The sequence below is a fragment of the Lolium perenne genome, chromosome 3 (genome assembly GCF_019359855.2).
Source record: "Lolium perenne isolate Kyuss_39 chromosome 3, Kyuss_2.0, whole genome shotgun sequence".
Classification (NCBI taxonomy): Eukaryota; Viridiplantae; Streptophyta; class Magnoliopsida; order Poales; family Poaceae; genus Lolium; species Lolium perenne.
In genome coordinates this window covers 117,256,310-117,276,310 of record NC_067246.2, presented here as the reverse complement: position 1 = coordinate 117,276,310, position 20,001 = coordinate 117,256,310, and the positions used below count along the sequence as shown (strand labels likewise).

Below are 20,001 nucleotides of genomic sequence, written 5' to 3'. Positions count from 1 at the left end.
GTGATCTTTGCTTAAACCCATCAAGGATCGAGGTTTCTCTTACGTCGGTGGAATTGAGTTAGTACTCGACGTGAGTGCAATAAACTTCGACATGACCTTTATTGAACTAATTGATTTTTGGGAACACAATTTGAATCCAATTGAAATATGAGCGATAAGAATTCAAATTCAAATTGGAATTGGAATTTGAATTCTAGACCATTATATAACACACAACATGTTTAATCAAACAAAATATAAAACTCAAAATAAATAAAGTATTTAACATCTAATTACATCATCCAATATTACAAGGTTCAAAAGGACAAGTAATTCATGATTAAGGATATTCTACAACAGGGAAAAATATTCCTTTATTGATATTCACACAATAATACAAAGTCTTTACAAAAATAATAAAGAATAATAATATAGTACAATTACAAGTATAAGAAAAGAGAATCAAATCCTAAACTAAATTTGAAGATCATCACCTCTTGTTTAAGTGATCACCTGCAATACAAACAAAGAAGAATAGACAGAATGGTAAAGCCAAGTGGCAAGGTTAGAATAAGATGAAACGTATAGATATTTTGGTGGCCGAGCTGATCCTCAAGGGGAGATGCACCCGGCCACATACACCAGCCAAGCAAGCTAGCAGCACACACATAGGCTTGCATGGATGTGCTGTCGGCTAGGCAAACCAGCAGGCAAACATATAAAAAGCCTACACTGTCTAAGCACCACATTTCTCCCCGCACACATCAACCAACCCAGGAACCACCAAGAACATTCTATGTTCTTCATCCATCCAGAATATTAGATAATCAACAAGAAACAAACAAGGAAGAAGTAGGTCATCACCAAGATCAAGCTAGAGCTGCTAGATCAACAACAGTAAGCAAATCCAGAAGCTAGGAGGAGGTGCAGTAAAACAAGCAGTAGATCAAGGTCATCATCACAAGCTATTCCACTCTGCTACAACAGGTTGATCCATTGATTTAATATAAGCATCTTAGCATACTATCTTGCACAACTAGGATCAGGGGAAATAAAGAGAAGAATATACCACACTCCATAAAACCACCATTCAACTAGATTTTCATCTAGGAGGATGGAGAGATGGATTTTCTCTCAGATATGCATAGTAGTGCTATGCTAAGTCATCACAGAGAATTAAAAGCAAAGTCATAGTATTTGTTCTTATCCAATATTGTGCCTCAGTCTTTGCATCATTGGCAAGGCAACCAAATCAAGATAATATCTGTTCTTATGATTTACTATCCAAAAGAGAGAAGCCAGTAGGTAAACCTTGTCATGGGAGTTGGCCAAGCAATTGCTTTGCACCACCACATACACATATAGGATATTCCGCACACAATATGGTCACATGATCATTCAAGCCTTTGAATCCCACAGCAAGACCATCAGAAATATACACAGGCAAGGTCAACAGATCAAGAAAAAGCATCACTTCTTATCAATATTAGATCACAGAAAATTGGCAGGGACAAATAGCAGCAGATCATACTGTTTAAATCTATTGCTATGTACACTCCACTAGGGAGGCATCACAGCAGCAGATCTAAAAGCAGCAGAAGCCACCAAGTAGTTTAACACAAGTACATAGACCTATTTTCCTCGCTTGCATAGCCAGAAATCATTCAAATTAACCACTGATAGTACAACTCCAACTAGTAACCACACTTGCAATTCAAATCAAATTAAATCAAATCATTTTCCTAGTTAATTCAACTTGGAATCATCACTATCATATATTCACTGTCAAATTGGACAGCTACAAAATCATATCACCAGTGATAGGGAGCAATACCAATTCAGAGATATAAAATAGCATCACTGAATATGTAGCACAAATGCACATCTATCAAGCTTGGCAGACTCAGAATAATTCAAAGTAATCAATAAGCCACCAGCAAGGCATCTAGCCACAACAAGCTATCAATTAAGCCCAATCATATTTAACCAGAAATAAATTAGACAGAAGCCACACATGCTTAGGATGTCTACATCATCCAAAATGGAGCAATTTACACAAGCACAAGCCACCCATGCATGATCATAGGCAGAGTCAAGAAGGGGAATTAGCTCACATTGCATTGCAGAGAAGAGATGTAGGAGCCGACGCCGAGGTTGCGCCGGCAGCACCGTCCCGCCGGCGTCGAAGTCAGGGATGCAGTGGCAACAACACACCACCACCACCAGCAAACCATCACCGCACTAGTACACCGCCACCATGCCATTTCTACTGCCACAAATCCTCACATATACCAGTACAGAAACACAATAGCAGCAGGTCGATGACGTCGGGGTTGCAGAGAATGTTGTCCAGCCAGCGTCGAATATCAGTAGTTGAGGCGAGCGTGTGTGTGTGCGTGGTGGCGATAGGAAACCAGCGGAGGCGAAGCAGCCTGAGCTCGGGCAGGTGCGCGGCAAGGCCGTAGTGACCAGAACTGGCCGGAGTAGGGGTGGCGTCAAGCCTGAGGGTGTTGGCGGGGAAACAGGTGGCAAGGCCACGATGATAAACAGCGGTGCTGTTGCGGTCAGAAACCCACCGGCGAGCAGCGACGGGCAACACAGTAGAGCCGGGAACAACTTAGGGCTGCGGCTGGCCCTGGTCCCTACGAGCGACGGCCCGCAAAGCCTCCGGCACGCACGTCCGATGCTGGTGCAAGGGCGTGCCACCTGACCTATACCTAGTCAGGAAGGTGATGGAGATGCCTCGCTTAGTTTCCTGCATGGCATACACGTAAACATTAAATACGAGCCTCGATCGGCTCTCAGGTTATCCTGTGAATCGGCCCAAAGAGCCGATCCACCCATGATTCGTACAAGGTGTACGAATATATGGTGGTCCTGCTTGATCAAGATAAAGCTAAAACGATCTACGACGATTTAGGGTTTTCACCGCATAATCGGATCATCCTACTCACGATTGGGCCTCGCGGTCACGTACGGTGATCGTAGTTTCCGATCCTAGACAAGGCCTAAAAACCAACACGAGGTTGATCCCCGGAACATCCTGTCTAGGGCTAGCAAACTACACCCTACGCGTCGCTGGATCCTCCAACCCTTTGTAAGGCCTAACTATTGCAGATATTAAACTAATCCTTGAAGAACAAGGAGCAACCGTAATGGATCGGATCTACTAAATAATGATCAAGCGGGGTGCCGCCCCTACACCTAAGATAGGTGTAGGGGCGGCTAGATGTATAAGGGTTGCACTACGACAGCATATGATACGAAGAACAATGCTAACCCTAACACATCTAAGATAACTACGTTGCTCGCCATCAAAAAGGCTTCAGTACGAGCAACGCATGGTAATGAATAAACTTGTACTGCTTAGATTGCAAGATGCGATCTAGGCAGCATGATGCTTACCCGGAAGAAACCCTCGAGATGAAGGAGTTGGCGATGCGCCTAGATTGATTTGTGTTGAACGATGGTTGTTGTTTATTTCATAAACCCTAGATACATATTTATAGTCCGTAGACTTTCTAACGTGGGAATAATCCCAACCGTGCACGAGACAAACTCTAACTAACCGACACGTAATCTACTATGTTACAGATACATGGGCAAACTAGCCCAAACCTTGCATAACAGGCCGATTCACGTATATTCTTCCACGTATAATCTTCAAGTCCATCTTGATCGCGGCCCACCTCTGACTCGGTCAAATTCTGGTGATAACACATGCCCCCCTGGTTTTGGAATTGATAATTCCAAAATCACTCTGCTTTTTCTTCGTTGGGTCATGTCGTGGCAGAGCAGAACCGTCGCAGTACCCTTCATCATGATGCCTTGCCTTCTCAACTTCTCCGCGTGACCTGGCAGTTTTTTTTTAGGCACCACTTCCTCGGAAACTGCTGTGGCATTGAATTTCCACTATATCCCCTTTTATTTAACCGCTCCAAACAGTTTGCTTCCGCATCCCCTTCGCATTAGCACTCCAAAAGCCCTCCTGCGCCACCATGTCTTCTTCCTCCTCTGCTTCATCGGATCTTTCCACCAAGTCCTCCTCTTCCCGCGAGCCGACACCGGAGCCGAACCTGGCGGAGGTCCATGCGGCCAACACCCGCCGTGCCATCGAGGCCGGGGAGGAATCCAGCCATGATTTCTCCGTCTGGTCAGAGGACGACAAGTCCTTGACCGACGGGGAAAGTGACCTCTGCTTCCTCGCAGACGGGGAAACGGAGGAGGAGAGCGATGATGATCGCTTCTCCTGCGACGACTTCACCTCTCCCGAGGAGGAGGAGGAGGAGAAGGAGGAGGAAGAGGAGGAGGACGACACCTCCTCCGACGAGCCGCTGGCCAAACGGTTCTGCCCCTGGCCGGGGAACCTCAGCGACTTCGATAGCGACGACGATGACACTGACGAGGAGGATGAGGACAATGAGGGCCCGGCCGGTGGCCGCTGGAGCAGCGACGACGAGCCCGCCGGGAGTAGCGCCGACAGCGGCGACGGCGACGACGAGGGCAGCGACGGCCCGTAGATAGGACCATTAGCATAGGATCAGCAGCAGTAGACGGGGCAATGTATCCCCTAGTACTTCCTTTTGGGAGCAATCAGCTCTTTATGTAAGAAATCCTGCTTATCAATGAAGAATTTCCCCAATTTGACTTTGCCGATTTCCCTTGAGACAATTTAGCCGATTTCCCCTCATACTGATTTTGCCGATTTGTCCACTTAGCCAATGCTTAATGAGCCGATAGCAACGCATCGGTCCTTCACAAAACCATCCTTCAATTCTTCAGTTGATGCCCTTGAAATCTGGTGGATAATGTAGAGTTTTCAAGAAAGCCCTTAAATTTCTCCCACCAGCTCCAGCGATCCTCTTCTGCGAGCATTCATCATTTTGTGAAGAAGGTTGTGACGAAGGATCAGCCGATGGTACCCCAATCGGCTCCTAAACAGAGCACCTACCGGGCGAGCTGCCCCCCGAGCCTTAATCAAGGCGAGAATATCGGTGAGGATGCACAAATCAGACCAAGGGCCTTGAACTCAGTCAATTGAGACAGCCACTATGCAGAAGTCTTATGAGCGTAGCTGAGACAGTGGCCAACTTAGCCAGGCCGATAGTAGATGCACCAGAGCCGATCACCTCTCCTCCCTTGAAAGCCGATATATTTCTTCTGACAGTACTGCTGAACTAGCATAAAGGGTTGAAAATCCTTGAAGAGAAGGTTCAGGCACCAGAATCGGCCCAATGCAGCTGAGGAAGCTCTCATTGTTTACTCTCTCGAGGAAGCAGCAGGCCCCACAGCTGAACTGGACTTGGTGAAGATCCGCGCTTCGAACACACAGCAAATAGATCCTGTGTAGCCGCGTCTTGAACTAGAGTCGATGTCCTTGCATCGGCTGTATATCATGAATTTTTTTTACTGGCCGATTTTTTCTATCGGCCCCCAATATTTCACTGCACACATGTTCACCTGCACATGTTCATCTGATTTAGGTTCCCCCCGAGCCGAATCTGTCAGGTAACTGCAGATATCGGCTCTGTAGTTTAGCCAAGGCACTGTATTTGCACGTCGGCTTCGGTAGGACCAATGTTGATTTTCCCTGACTCATCAGCCGACATAAACCGCTGCCCAGTAGATTGACGTTGCATACAAGCAGACCATGTGGTGAGGATAATTTTGGCCGATTGCTGGAATCGGCCTCCATATTGATCGAAGCGCTCAAATGAAGGTTTTGTAATGTTCCTTCATAGATCTTTGGGGCCGATCCCAAGGATCGGCCTCGCCACGTTTGCTCATCGGTTTGTTCTTGCTACACGGTCAGGCCAGTGGATAAGACCAGCCTAACCCTGCCCTTCGTCACGTCGATGCGCTCGCAGTCGTCCAAATTGATACCTGAGAGTGGCTCTTGGCCTGCTGTTTCCCAAGCGTTCATGCCAGCCGTTGAAATCTCGGCTGAGTCATCGGCCTGGACGACCTCTACCTCATCTCCATCCCATTGTATTACGCATTGGTGCATCGTGGAGGGAATGCAACAGTTGGCGTGGATCCAATCTCTTCCTAGCAGAACAGCATAGGTGCTCTTGCTATCGACGATGAAGAACGTCGTAGGGATAGTTTTCCTCCCTACGGTCAGATCCACGTTCAGAACACCTTGTGCGTCAGACGCTTGGCCGTTGAAATCGCTCAATGTCACGTTGGTCTTGATCAGATCCGAGCTAGAGCGTCCCAACCGACGTAGCATAGAGTATGGCATAATGTTGACTGCCGCTCCAGTGTCCACCAGCATCTTATTGACAGGCCTCCCATCGATATAACCTCGCAAGTACAGGGCCTTCAGATGTCTGTAACTTCTTTCTCGTGGCTTCTCAAAGATAACCGGCCGTGGGCCGCAGTCAAGTTGTGCCACAGGTGCCTCGTCTAACCCCGGGGCGCTGAACTCTGAAGGAAGGATGAACACCATGTTTGTGCCAGCCGATGTTTCATCATCGGCTTTCCTTTGCTTGGGGCGCCACTCCATTTTTTGTGGTCGACCCTCTTCATCCAGGATTCGCTGAATTTTCGCGGCCAGATCAGGCCGCGCCTTCCTTAGCGTGTGCAGGTATAACCTTTCGGCTTCCTCCAAGCCGTGCAATCGCTGAACCCTACGCTTTTGGGAACGGCTGAGTCCATCAGGGCACCACCTTGGTCGGTGGTACCTGTCTTCTTCTTCCTCGTCTTCCAAATCCTCGAGATCTTCCATCCGAGGGGACTCAGCGTGTTTGTTTCGAGGCGGGAGAGGCCCTAGACGTTTAAACACGGACACATTAGCCGCATCCTTCCTCTTCTGTCTACACTCTGGGCAATTGCCGATTGTAGGCAATCGGCTCATTCCTGAATCCCAGCAGTGTCTGAAGAAGGGACAGTCCCAGTGCCTATCTTCGTCGTCTTGCTCCCTCGATTCTTCCTTGGCACGGCGCTCGTATTCCTCCTCATCGCGATCATGCCGACGATGTCTCCTGGCGTCCCTAGCCAGACGGTCACTATCATCATCGTCGCTGGATCGTCGGCGTTGGCTATATTGACTCACATACTTATTGAGGAGGTGATCAGAGAGAGGTCGCTGATATCTTATGTTCTTCACTTCTCCCTCTGTGACGTAGCGCTTGCCATCGTGCCAGAGCCGATCACGTGGAGCGGCCTCCTCTGTGTCCTTGCTACGAGAGCAGCTGCCCTCGTCTCCATCCTTGCCAGAGTGGTGCCCAGGTCCTACCATGTTGATGCTGAACGAGGATCCTGGCTGGCAACCTTCAGGGTAAGTGCACTCCACCATGTTAACGGCGGGGAAGGGGTGGGTGTCGACCTTCATGGCGTACTGGTTGAAAATCAGACGTCCTTGTTCTATCGCCATTTGGATCTGCTGACGCCACACCCTGCAGTCGTTGGTGGCATGAGAGACCGAGTTATGCCATTTGCAATAGGGCTTTCCGTTCAGCTCCTGTACCGTGGGGATTTTGAGGCCTTCGGGTATCTTCAACTGCTTCTCCATGAGTAAGAGGTCGAAGATTTGCTCAGTTTTGGTCACGTCAAAATCGAACCCTCTGGGTGGACCTGGTGGCTTAACCCATTTGCAGGACACGGGGGTTGCCCCCCGAGTCCATTCAGCCACTGCTACCTCTTGATCTCCCGCAGAACCTTCGTCTTCATCTGCCTCAACCAGGACTACCGCCCGCTTGAATTTGTCCTGGTACAAGTCCGGATGGCGCTGTTCATATGCTGACAGTTTCTGAACCATGTGCGCCAGTGAAGGGTAGTCTGCTTGGGAGGCCATATCCTTGATTTGCGATGCAAGGCCCACCACTGCCAACTCGATTGCTTCTTTTTCAGTCACACGAGCCGAATAACATCGGTTCCTCAGATTTCTGAAGCGCTGGATGTATTCTGCCACGGTTTCTCCATGCTTCTGACGTATTTGAGCTAGATCGGCAATGCCGGCCTCGGAAGCTTCTGAGTGAAACTGCATGTGGAACTTTTCTTCCAACTGCTTCCAAGTCCGGATCGAGTCCGGTGGCAACGAAGTGTACCACCCGAAAGCCGATCCCGTGAGGGACTGTGCGGAGAACCTCACGCGTAGTGGATCCGACGCTGAGGCCGTTCCTAGCTGTGCCAAATATCGGCTCACATGCTCGATGGAGCTGGAACCATCTGATCCACTGAACTTGGAGAAGTCAGGGAGCCGATACTTGGGTGGTAGCGGGACCAACTCGTATTCATCGGGGTACGGCTTGGAATAGCCGATTGTCCTCCTTTTCGGCACCATGCCGAACTGGTCCCTCAGGATCGTACTTATCTGATCCGCGGTGCTGGCTGCAGGAGTCGAATTCTGAAGATTCGCCGGAGTGGCATACTTAGCCAGCCATGCTTGCTTTTCCAGCTCTGAGCCAACTGCAGGAGCTGCGCTCTGGAGGTTTGTCGGAGTGGCGTACTTAGCTAGCCACGTCTGCTTCTCAAGATCTGTCGCTGAAGCTCCTCCTGCTTTCCCAGAAGTCCCTGCTGTCGCGGCCTGGTTTGTGAGTGCCCAGTTACCGCAGTCTGGCACGTATGTGCACATGTACCCGTGAGGGATCTGTTATCACCAGATTTTGGCCAAATCAGGAGGTGGGCCGTAAGAGAGATGGGCTTGGAAGATTACACGTGGAAGATCTCTGAAGCGGCCTTGCACGAGGAGTTTGGGCTGGATTGCCCGTGTATCTTTAATTATAGTAGATTGTATCTTAGATTAAAAGTTAGAGTTTGTATCGTGCACGGTGGGGATTATTCCCACGTTAGAAAGTCCCTTGGACTATAAATATGTATCTAGGGTTTATGGAATAAACAACAACACACGTTCAACCAAACAAATCAATCTCGGCGCATCGCCAACTCCTTCGTCTCGAGGGTTTCTACCGGTAAGCGACATGCTGCCTAGATCGCATCTTGCGATCTAGGCAGCACAAGCTCCACGTTGTTCATGCGTTGCTCGTACTGAAGCCTTGTTGATGGCGAGCAACGTAGTTATCATAGATGTGTTAGGGTTAGCATAGTTCTTCGCGTAACATGCTATCGTAGTGCAACCCTTGCATGTCTAGCCGCCCTCACACCTATCTTAGGTGTGGGGGCGGCACCCCGCTTGATCATTATTTAGTAGATCTGATCCGTTACGATTGCTCCTTGTTCTACAAGGATTAGTTTAATATCTGCAATAGTTAGGCCTTACAAAGGGGGGGAGGATCCAGCGGCACGTAGGGTGTCGTTCGCTAGTCCTAAACAGGATGTTCCGGGGATCAACTTCGTGTTGGTTTTTAGGCCTTGTTTAGGATCGGCTTACGATCACCGTGCGTGGCCGCGAGGCCCAACCTGGAGTAGGATGATCCGATTATGCGGTGAAAACCCTAAATCGTCGTAGATCTCATTAGCTTTATCTTGATCAAGCAGGACCACCATATATTCGTGCACCCCGTACGAATCATGGGTGGATCGGCTCCCTGAGCCGATTCACAGGATAACCTGAGAGCCGATCGAGGCTCGTATTTAATGTTTACGTGTATGCCATGCAGGAAACTAACGAGGCATCTCCATCACCTTCCTGACCAGGTATAGGTCAGGTGGCACGCCCTTGCAATCAGCATCGGACGTGTGACCAGAAGGCTTTGCGGGCCGTCGCTCGGAGGGACCTCAGCCAGCCGCAGCTCTAGGTTGTTCCCGGCTCTACCGTGTTGATCGTCGCTGCCCGCCGGTGGGTTTTGACAGTCAACACATTCTGGCACGCCCGGTGGGACAAGCTTCTACATCAACCACATCGCCATCTACATCTGAGATGGCGGACGGCACGCCAGTCACCTACGAGGAGCTGCCTGGCGAGCTCAAGAAGAGGTATGACGAGATCAAAGTCACCCTCGAAGCCGACCTCATCGGCTCTTTCCAGAGAACCCGTTCACATGGCATCAGATGGAAGGGGTTCTCACCGCAAGGTGCACTCGATGGGATAGACCTCTCTGCCCCGTCGGAGGAACGCACCAGGTCCCTGCGGCAGGAGATCAACTACTTGGTGGCTCACTCGCTACACCGTCACTCTGAGAACCTGGTCAACACGTTGGAGCGTGTCGCTCTTCGCGTGATCCAGGAGATCATGAGGCACCAGTACTCGCCGTCAGGACCAGCTCTCGGGATGCATCAAGGAGAGTTGCCACTCCAGTCCTGTCCACCGCTGCCATATGCGTTGGCAGCACCAGAAGTGCTGGCTACACCGGCATTCGTCGTCTACAAGATCGGTGGTGACCCTAGTGACTACCAGTTCTTGCCCGAGGCGCCTAAGGAGATCCCTCACGGGTACATGTGCACGTATGTGCCAGATTGTGGCAACTGGGCACTCACAAACCAGGCCACAACATCAGGGACTTCTGGGAAAACAGGAGGGACGTCAGCGACAGAGCTTGAGAAGCAGACGTGGCTAACTAAGTACGCCACCCCGACGAACCTCCAGAGCTCAGCTCCAGCAGTTGGCTCAGAGCTGGAAAAGCAAACATGGCTGGCTAAGTACGCCACCCCGGTGAATCTTCAGAGTTCAACTCCTGCAGCCAGCACAGCGGATCAGATCAGTACCATACTGAGAGACCAGTTCGGCATGGTGCCGAAAAGGAGGGCAATCGGCTATTCCAAGCCGTACCCCGACGACTACGAGATGATCCCGCTGCCACCTAAATATCGGCTCCCTGATTTCTCCAAATTCAGTGGATCAGATGGTTCCAGCTCCATCGAGCACGTCGGCCGATATTTGGCGCAACTAGGACCGGCTTCAGTGTCGGATCAACTACGCGTGAGGCTCTTCTCACAGTCCCTCACGGGATCGGCTTTCGGATGGTACACCTCTTTGCCACCAGACTCCATCCGGACTTGGAAGCAGTTGGAAGAGCAGTTCCATATGCAGTACCATTCAGAGGCTTCCGAGTCTGGCATTGCCGATCTAGCACAACTACGTCAGAAGCGCGGAGAAAGCGTGACGGGAATACATCCAGCGCTTCAGGAATCTTAGGAACCGATGTTATTCGGTTCGTATAACTGAAAAAGAAGCAGTCGAGTTGGCAGTAGCAGGCCTTGCAACACAGCTTAAGGACATGGCCTCCCAAGCAGATTATCCCTCACTGGCGCACATGGTTCAGAAACTATCGGCATATGAACAGCGCCACCCGGACCTGTACCAAGACAAGTTCAAGCGTGCAGTAGTCCTGGTCGATGCAGAGGAAGACGAAGTTCCTGCGGGAGACCAAGAGGTAGCAGTGGCTGAATGGACTCGGGGAGGAACCCCCGTATCCTGCAAATGGGTAAAGCCACCAGGCCCACCCAGGGGATTTGATTTTGACGTGACCAAGACTGAGCAAATCTTCGACCTCCTGCTCAAGGAGAAGCAGTTGACGATTCCTGAAGGTCTCAAATTCCCCACGGTGCAAGAGCTGAACGGAAAGCCATACTACAAATGGCACAACTCGCTCTCCCATGCTACCAACGACTGCAGGGTGTGGCGTCAGCACATCCAAGCGGCGATAGAGAAAGGGCGTCTAATTTTCAACCAGTACGCCATGAAGGTCGACACCCAGCCCTTTTCCGCCGTTAACATGGTAGACTGCACTTACCCTGAAGGTTGCCAGCCAGGATCCTCGTTCAGCATCAACATGGTAGGACCTGGGAACCACTCTGGCAAAGATGGAGACGAGGGCAGCTGCTCTCGTAGCAAGGACACAGAGGAGGCCGCTCCACGCGATCGGCTCCGTCATGATGGCAAGCGCTACGTCACAGAGGGAGAGGTGAAAAACATAAGATATCAGCGACCCCTCTCTGATCACCTCCTCAACAAGTATGTGAGTCAGTATGACCAACGCCGACGATCCAGCTATGATGATGAAAGAGATCGTTTGGCCAGAGAAGCCAGAAGACATCGTCGGCATGATCGCGATGAGGAGGAGCACAAGTGCCGTGCCAAAGAAGAACCAGGGGAGCAAGACGACAACGCCAGGCACTGGGACTGCCCCTTCTTTAGGCACTGCTGGGATTCAGGAATGAGCCGATTGCCCACAATCGGCAATTGCCCAGAATGCAACCAGAAGAAGAAGGAGGCAGCCAACGTGTCTGTGTTCAGGCGCCTAGGGCCTCTCCCGCCACAAAGCAAACGTGCTGAGTCCCCTCGGTGGGCAGATCTCGAGGATTCTGAAGACGAGGGACAAGAAGAAGAAGAAGACAGGTACCACCGGCCAAGGTGGTGCCCTGACGGACTCAGCCGTTCCCAAAAGCGCAGGGTTCAGCGATTGCGCGGCCTGGAGGAAGCTGAAAGGTTATACTTGCATACGCTAAGGAAGGCACGACCTGATCTGGCTGCGAAAGTTCAGCAGACCCTGGATGAAGAGGGTCGTCCACGGAAAATAGAGTGGCGCCCCAAGCAAAGGAAAGCCGATGATGAAACATCGGCTGGTACAAACATGGTGCTCGTCCGTCTGACGGAGCTTAGTGCCCCACGATTCTACGATGCACTCAAGGTGGACGACAGCAGGCGCATCAAGTCAGAGGTTGGGCTGGTTTTATCCACCAGCCTGACCGAGTAGCAAGATTAAACCAATGAGCAAACGGGGCGAGGCTGATCCTTGTGATCGGCCCCAAAAATTATGAAGGAACATTACAGAACCTTCACTCAATGCTTCAATTGATATGGAGGCCGATTCCAGCAATCGGCCAAAATTATCTTCACCACATATTGCTGCTTGTGTTCAACATCAATCTATTGGGCAGCGGCCACGTCGGCGGATGAAAGTCATCACGAATCCTCGCGGAGCCGACGTGCAAGTGCAGTGCCCTGGCTAACCATAAAAGCCGATATCTGCAGTCATCTGGCAGATTCGGCTCGGGGGGCATACAGTCAGATGAACATGTGCAGATAAACGTGTGTAAACATGCGTGCAGTAAAACATTGGGGGGCCGATTAAGAAAAATCGGCCAAATAAAAAAAATTTTGCGCAAGAAGCGAAGCCGATGCGCGGCCATCGACTCTAGTACAGTTACACAAGACCAAGGCCTACTGGCTATGTGCTCAAAGTTTACATCAACATCGATGTTCAGTAGAAACTGATCAGCGACCTGTGCATCCTCGCCTGTATTCTCGCCTTGATTAAGGCTCGGGGGGCAGTTAACTTGGTAGATGCTCTGATTTGGGAGCCGATTGGAGTCGCATCGACTGGCCCTGCGTTGTGATCTTCTCTGAAATAGTAAGATGTTGCAAAAGAAGACTACTGAAGCTATGGAGAGGAATAGGGAAAGGAGGCCGTCGGCTTTTTCAGGTTTTGGACCGTCCTGTCGCTGCAAGAGAAGGAAAGGGACTAGATTCTCAAAATAGCCGATGAATAGTCATCGGCTAAGGGATTGCGAAGAATTATGGTCAGATATCAAATCGCAGCCTGAAATTGAGAAGTGTTTGACCGACGGGCTAATCGACATGAGAGTCCGGCTTCACGGGCGTCCAAAAGAAAAGAAATCCGATACGTTGCTATCGGTTTTGGCATGACAGGCGGAAGGAATGAGATTGGATTAATTGAAAGATGAATTGAAAGAACAATTTCATTAGTTCAAAGGAGCGGCTTTACAAGAAAGAGCCGATGGCTCTCAAAAGAGGGATCTGGTGCCTAGTGCACTGCTACTACTAGTCCTATCCTACTAGTCGTCGATGTCCTCGTCATCACCGCCGTCGATATCGTCGGCGCTGCTCCCAGGAAGCTCCTCGTCGCTGCTGCCCCAGCCTTTGGTCGGAGCTTCATCTTCCTCGTCATTATTATCATCCTCGCTGTCCGCCCAAGAGCGGAAGCGTTTCGTCGGCGGGTACCCAGCGGAAGAGGAAGATTCATCTTCCTCCTCCTCTTCTCCTTCTTCGTCGTCATCTTCGTCCTCGCTGTCCGCCCACATGCGGGAGCGCTTCTTCGGCGGGAGCTTGGCAGAAGGGGAGGCCTTGGCCTTCGCTACTTCTCCTTCTTTCTTCTCATTGTCGGAGGAGAGGGGGTTCACCTCGGAGTGAAGGTTGTCCTCGTTCTTCCTCTTCGGCGAGGATTGGAGGGGGAGGCCTGAGAGGGAAGAGGAAGAGGAAGACATTGCTACAGGAGAAGAGGGTTTTTTGGTGCCGATGGCCAGAACAGAGGATGAAGAGGGCTAATCGATCGGCACAGTTAAATAATAAGGAGCCTGGTGGAGATTTAATGCCATTATAGTTTCCGAGGAGGTGATGCCAAAGCTATCGAATTTTGCAGAGAAGCTGAGTAGACATGGCATAATGATGACGGATGCTGCAAATGGCTCTGCTCTGCCACGACATGACCCTTCGAAGGAAAAACAGAGTGGTTTTGGAATTATCATTGCCAAAACCAGGGGGGCATGTGTTATCACCAGATTTTGGCCAAATCAGGAGGTGGGCCGTAAGAGAGATGGGCTTGGAAGATTACACGTGGAAGATCTCTGAAGCGGCCTTGCACGAGGAGTTTGGGCTGGATTGCCCGTGTATCTTTAATTATGATAGATTGTATCTTAGATTAAAAGTTAGGGTTTGTATCGTGCACGGTGGGGATTATTCCCACGTTAGAAAGTCCCTTGGACTATAAATATGTATCTAGGGTTTATGGAATAAACAACAACACACGTTCAACCAAACAAATCAATCTCGGCGCATCGCCAACTCCTTCGTCTCGAGGGTTTCTACCGGTAAGCGACATGCTGCCTAGATCGCATCTTGCGATCTAGGCAGCACAAGCTCCACGTTGTTCATGCGTTGCTCGTACTGAAGCCTTGTTGATGGCGAGCAACGTAGTTATCATAGATGTGTTAGGGTTAGCATAGTTCTTCGCGTAACATGCTATCGTAGTGCAACCCTTGCATGTCTAGCCGCCCTCACACCTATCTTAGGTGTGGGGGCGGCACCCCGCTTGATCATTATTTAGTAGATCTGATCCATTACGATTGCTCCTTGTTCTACAAGGATTAGTTTAATATCTGCAATAATTAGGCCTTACAAAGGGGGGGAGGATCCAGCGGCACGTAGGGTGTCGTTCGCTAGTCCTAAACAGGATGTTCCGGGGATCAACTTCGTGTTGGTTTTTAGGCCTTGTTTAGGATCGGCTTACGATCACCGTGCGTGGCCGCGAGGCCCAACCTGGAGTAGGATGATCCGATTATGCGGTGAAAACCCTAAATCGTCGTAGATCTCATTAGCTTTATCTTGATCAAGCAGGACCACCATATATTCGTGCACCCCGTACGAATCATGGGTGGATCGGCTCCCTGAGCCGATTCACAGGATAACCTGAGAGCCGATCGAGGCTCATATTTAATGTTTACGTGTATGCCATGCAGGAAACTAAGCGAGGCATCTCCATCACCTTCCTGACCAGGTATAGGTCAGGTGGCACGCCCTTGCAATCAACATCGGACGTGTGACCAGAAGGCTTTGCGGGCCGTCACTCGGAGGGACCTCAGCCAGCCGCAGCTCTAGGTTGTTCCCGGCTCTGCCGTGTTGATCGTCGCTGCCCGCCGGTGGGTTTTGACAGTCAACAGGATCTCCTTAGGCGCCTCATGCAAGAACTGGCAGTCACTAGGGTCACCACCGATCTTGTAGACGACGAATGCCGGTGAATTCGGCACTTCTGGTGCTGCCAACGCAAATGGCAGCGGTGGACGGGACTGGAGTGGCAACTCTCCTTGGTATGTCCCGAGAGCTGGTCTTGACGGAGAGTACTGGTGCCTCATGATCTCCTGGATCACCCGAAGAGCGACACGCTCCAAAGTGTTCACCAGGTTCTCAGAGTGGCGGTGCAGCGAGTGAGCCACCATGTAGTTAATCTCCTGACGCAGGGACCTGGTGCGTTCCTCTGACGGGGCGGACAGGTCTATCCCATTGAGCGCACCATCAGGCGAGAACCCTTTCCACCTGATGCCATGTGAACGGGTTCTGTGAAAAGAGCCGATGAGGTCGGCTTCGAGGATAGCTTTGACCTCGTCATACTTCTTCTTGAGCTCGTCGGTCAGATCCTCGTACGTGACTGGAGTGCCGTCCGCCATCTCAGATGTAGATGGCGATGTGGTTGATGTCGAAGATTGTCCCACCGGGCGTGCCAGAATGTGTTGCGGTCAGAAACCCACCGGCGAGTAGCGACGGGCAACACAGTAGAGCCGGGAACAACTTAGGGCTGCGGCTGGCCCTGGTCCCTTCGAGCGACGGCCCGCAAAGCCTCCGGCACGCACGACCGATGCTGGTGCAAGGGCGTGCCACCTGACCTATACCTGGTCAGGAAGGTGATGGAGATGCCTCGCTTAGTTTCCTGCATGGCATACACGTAAACATTAAATACGAGCCTCGATCGGCTCTCAGGTTATCCTGTGAATCGGCCCAAAGAGCCGATCCACCCATGATTCGTACGAGGTGTACGAATATATGGTGGTCCTGCTTGATCAAGATAAAGCTAAAACGATCTACGACGATTTAGGGTTTTCACCGCATAATCGGATCATCCTACTCACGATTGGGCCTCGCGGTCACGTACGGTGATCGTAAGCCGATCCTAGACAAGGCCTAAAAACCAACACGAGGTTGATCCCTGGAACATCCTGTCTAGGGCTAGCAAACTACACCCTACGCGTCGCTGGATCCTCCAACCCTTTGTAAGGCCTAACTATTGCAGATATTAAACTAATCCTTGAAGAACAAGGAGCAACCGTAACGGATCGGATCTATTAAATAATGATCAAGCGGGGTGCCGCCCCTACACCTAAGATAGGTGTAGGGGCGGCTAGATGTATAAGGGTTACACTACGACAGCATATGATACGAAGAACAATGCTAACCCTAACACATCTAAGATAACTACGTTGCTCGCCATCAAAAAGGCTTCAGTACGAGCAACGCATGGTAACGAATAAACTTGTACTGCCTAGATCGCAAGATGCGATCTAGGCAGCATGATGCTTACCCGGAAGAAACCCTCGAGACGAAGGAGTTGGCGATGCGCCTAGATTGATTTGTGTTGAACGATGGTTGTTGTTTATTTCATAAACCCTAGATACATATTTATAGTCCGTAGACTTTCTAACGTGGGAATAATCCCAACCGTGCACGAGACAAACTCTAACTAACCGACACGTAATCTACTATGTTACAGATACACGGGCAAACTAGCCCAAACCTTGCATAACAGGCCAATTCACGTATATTCTTCCACGTATAATCTTCAAGTCCATCTTGATCGCGGCCCACCTCTGACTCGGTCAAATTCTGGTGATAACAGGTGCCCACCAAGGCCAGCGACGGCCAAAACCATCAACGGTGAGCTAGGCTTCCTGAGTTGGGGGTGGGTGATTTTGACCGCGAGGATCAAATCGAACAGGGGAGGCAGTAGAGAGAGGCGAGGCGGAGCAAAGCCCTAGATCGCTGGCGCCGTAGAGGGTCGGGAGCGGCCGGGGAAAAGCGGCGGCACGACCAGGCCATGGAGGGCTCGGGAGCTGCGCACTTGAGAGAAGAGAGGGGAGCCGGTGGGGGTTCGGTAAAGGAGAGGACGACTGAGCCTCGACGACATGTGGCGGCGCCGGAAGCGGCTGGTGACGGCCGGGGCGACGGCCGGCGGCGCGGCGGCAGCAGCGCATCACCAGGTGTGGTTGCGGGCGAGAGAGGAATTGAGATTGGTTCGCATCCGGTCCAGGTACGAGAGAAAAACGAGAGATGCGAGAGACTTGACGAAGTGAGTTGTGCTGGTCGTGTACATGTACGTATACGTGTACATGTGCGTAAACCCAACCCTGTGTCCGTGTGTGATAATACTAGGCCCATTGGGTTAAATTTTAATAACCAATCAAATAATCCAATAGTATGTACATTTTTTCTTAATCGCTCTAACACATCAAATTAAACCTTTTCTTTTAATTCTAAATGCAATTAAAATTCAACAATTAGAAAAACTTTCCAAGTTAAATAAAAACCAGTAAATAAATCAAGAAAACATTAAAACTAATTTTCTTTATTTGTTAAATTGATAAATCCTTTTTAGAAGGATTAAAAACCAAATTAATAATTACCTTAGTTATTAATTCATTAAAAAAATAAAAATCCCCAATCTAATATTATTTTTATTTCAAAGTTATTAATAACTTCAACTTTAAAATGAAGTTATTACCTTAAGAACTTTATGGTAGATTAGGAAACCCTAGTTCCATTATACATAAAGTAGTAGTTTGATCATTTTATGAGGAACCCTAAAAACCCTAATTCATTTAGAAATCCTAGGTCCACTATTTCATGTGAACCTTAATCTGTTTCTAAACCTAAACCCTAGGTTAGAGCATGTGATCATGATATTTTCCAAGTTCCATAGTAGCAACTAAACAATTGCCATGTCTTCACAAAATAATAGAGACCCATCCCTAATACATTGGTATTACATGTGTTCATGCCTAGATGATCAGATAGGACCAACTCTAGTTCCTATCTTCTGAGACACCAACCTTTAATCATCCTTACTTAGCATCACACCATGGTGAGGAACCCTAATAGCAACCATACCTACTATTTTGCACTACATAACCCTGTTCCACTAAACCCTGTTAGTATGAGATAATTATTAATCATCATATTTAGGAAACCACCATTCCTTACTTAGTAGATCCAATAGCAAACCCTAGACAACCTCAACCCTAATTACAATACTTCTTATTACTTAAGAAGTATGTTCTTCAAAAGTTATTCTTTTGAAGTAAATAGAGAGTATTCATCAACCCTACCTAATAGGACCTATCAACCCTAGCTACCTAGCACCAGTAAGATGAACCAACCTTGATAGTAACCATGTATAAATAATTTCTTAGGATGCCTAGGCTTAACTCAACCTTACAAAACCTAGGTGTCGATGAATCCAACATTGTTGTGATCCATCTAATACTTACTCCAGAAACTACTTGGAACCATAATAAATTATAGAAACCCACAAACCCAATTGTCATAATTGTTCTTTATTAACAAACGTGTTCTTCAAAAGTTATTCTTTTGAAGAATATAACAAGTAATCATTAACCATGCCATATAGTATTAAAATTGACTACTGCTCTTTACTTATTATACAACTACTATTCCTTGGTATGTATGATTGTTACTATGCATTTTACCACTTGCTTATGATACTAAAACAGCACAACACTGAATAAGAACCTTGTTTGTGAATCACTCTAAAAGTGCAACACACCCTAAGCAAATCATTTCAACTAACTAATCCTAAATCAACGGGGTTAGGGCACGCTTAGAGCGATTGCATCTCATACTTATGCATTATTGCATCCTTGCCAGACTTTTAAACATTGTCCTTAACGGACGATGATGCTATTTCAGAATTTGAAGTTATTGTGTATCGAAGACCTTGCCTGCATAATCTTGCACTCAAGAAAGGCAAGTTCATCGCTTGCTCATGTCATTTGAGTATTTTTACCAAATTACTTGCAAAGTACTATATTTATCACTATTGCATAAAAAACAAAACCACTATTTTCATAACTATGAATATGACTATGTGGTGGGCAATGGAACCATGGATTGTGTTGATATGGTGGAGGTTCCATTGCAAGGGTTATATCCATCTAGGATTAAACAACAAATGTCATCCAGTGAATCTTGTGTCGTAATACCCGTGTTAACCATAAGATCTGGAGTGGGACGGAATAGTCAATCGTATTTCCACCTCTTGTACATCAACGGATGCGCTTGCCGTAGACACTTGTATCCTGAGGGACAAGCAGTGGGCTAGGGAAGCCTAAAGTCCCCACGGTAATGCGGTCTATGATGGATTGTAAGATGTCCGGAATGGTCTATCCATGATTGATAGGGTTGGGCATATATAATTGTTCGGAACGGTCTACCTTATTCAGTATAGGGGAGAACAAATGCCTGGAACGGTCTCACCATGGATATAGGGGAAGACAATCTTACAAAAGGGTGGGTGTGCGAGGTAGCGGAGGAAT

At 49.0% G+C, this 20,001-nt stretch overlaps 1 long non-coding RNA gene across 1 annotated transcript; it reads right to left on the bottom strand.

Moving 5' to 3' along the window:
* Positions 1 to 339: 339 nt before the first annotated feature.
* Positions 340 to 2,503, bottom strand: LOC127342206 (uncharacterized). Its single transcript, XR_007876345.2, has 2 exons — positions 2,094 to 2,503; positions 340 to 492 (listed from the first exon to the last, which is right to left on the bottom strand). It is a non-coding gene; the product is annotated as an uncharacterized lncRNA (long non-coding RNA).
* Between the last annotated feature and the right edge of the window lie 17,498 nt (positions 2,504 to 20,001).